This window comes from Prionailurus viverrinus, chromosome B1 (assembly GCF_022837055.1).
Source record: "Prionailurus viverrinus isolate Anna chromosome B1, UM_Priviv_1.0, whole genome shotgun sequence".
Classification (NCBI taxonomy): Eukaryota; Metazoa; Chordata; class Mammalia; order Carnivora; family Felidae; genus Prionailurus; species Prionailurus viverrinus.
The window spans coordinates 80,887,942-80,889,748 of NC_062564.1; positions in this window are offsets into that span (position 1 = coordinate 80,887,942).

A 1,807-nucleotide genomic window follows, 5' to 3' on the forward strand; every position below is an offset into this window, starting at 1 on the left:
AGAAAGACTAGCTCACAAGGGAGCTGCCATGTGCCTACAGACTGGGGATGTCAAGCAGAGAGGCTCACTGTGCAAAGTTAATTTCAATTCCCGAGGAGGATTTCACATTCCGGCTGGCTCTGACCCACAGTAATTAGCTGAGATAACTAATGATTACTTACTTATTCCTTGTAATTATCTGGATTTAATAATTTGCTGTGTAATTTATTAATTCACTCATAATAGCCTTTCAGTGCTGGGAAAGGCTCCTTTAACGGGGCAAAGCAGGAAAAATTTAGTGATTTTTTTTTTCCCTCATTGCCATAAATCTGTCTCCTGACAAATGTAGACTTCGGGAACATTTCTATCATCATAACTGTCTGGGAACCTTTGTCTTCTTTTTGTCCTATCAGAATACCAATCTAACTTTTTCCCCCCTTCTGTTGCAGCCCCTCCCTCCAAAGCCAACTGAAAAGTAAAGTGAAGTTTTGAGTTCTAAATGCACCATTTACCTGGAAATATAAATTGTTTTCACCAAACAAGTTAAAAGGTAAAAGGTAAATTTCTAAACTTACTGTCATGGGTTGCTTGGAAAAATTTGAGTTTCATCTTCTGAATAATATGCCTTTTAAAATCAAGTGAATTTTGTAATGCCTTTTCCAGTATGTCCTCAAGAGTGTCTCCAATAGATAGATCAAAATGAATTCATTTAAAGTTTGAAATAAAGCATTTTTATGGCCCAAATTCCAATTCTCTGGGCAAAGAGAGGTCTCAAAATCTGTCCTTGATAGTAGAAAGACTTAGTTACATATTGTTGTTTATTTTTAAATACATTTTATAGAAAATAGAAGAGCATTATGTTGAACATAAATCTTAATTATTTCATTTTCTTTTTCATATTTCCATTATTTTCCCCAAGCTATGTGTCAATGAAACTTAATCTGACAAAGAACTGACCAGCTGATTTAATGTCAACTATCCAAAGGAAACTGCACCCTTTCTAGATAATATCAGAATAGAATTGGTAGAGAGTACTTAGATATCAGCCAGGCCTTACATGATCTTTGCTGTTAGGCATTTATTCTATTCTAGTTTAGATTTAGATGATTACATTTAACAAAAAGATTGGATCATTTGCCTTTGGAGAAGTTAAAAAATTAACAGCATAGTTCTGAAATGTCAATTGAGGATGACTAGGTGTGCTGCTAAGTCAATTCATAAGATATCTCTTCCTAATTAAATAGTAATTGTGGACCTTGAAGAAAAAAATTAGGAAATGAGTCACGAATGCCAGTGGATTTGATTGATATGACAAGGCTCTTCAGCCACAATTTGCTATTTATCCATTTCAGTATTTTGAAAGTCAATATTAAATAAATATTTCTCAAGAATGTATACAGGATTCATTCTGCTCTTACCTTTAATTTCTTTTTTAAGACCAATCCTCTTTTCTCCAAATCTCTTTGGTTTGTTTTGATATGTCTCTGCAGCTCTCTTAATAAAAACTTTCAGAGTATATTTACTTTTTTTTAAATTCTGATTTTCCCATAAAACAAACACAGTTAAGTAGGGTTAAACAATGGATATAATTTCCATCTTGTAGACAAGAGGGGTTCTTTTACCCTTGTAATAACACTGAGAAGATATATTTAAAACTGTGGTACAGTGTTCAAAGTGTAGGAGCTTGGGAGACAAAAAACACTTGGTGAATGGGGGGGGGGATATAGGCCTTCACTCTCAACTGTCAAGGTAAATTGAGTTGCTGTTATGTCATTTTTGTCATAAAATTCTTGGGCAAACATGCATACGTGAAAGCTATCATGTACTT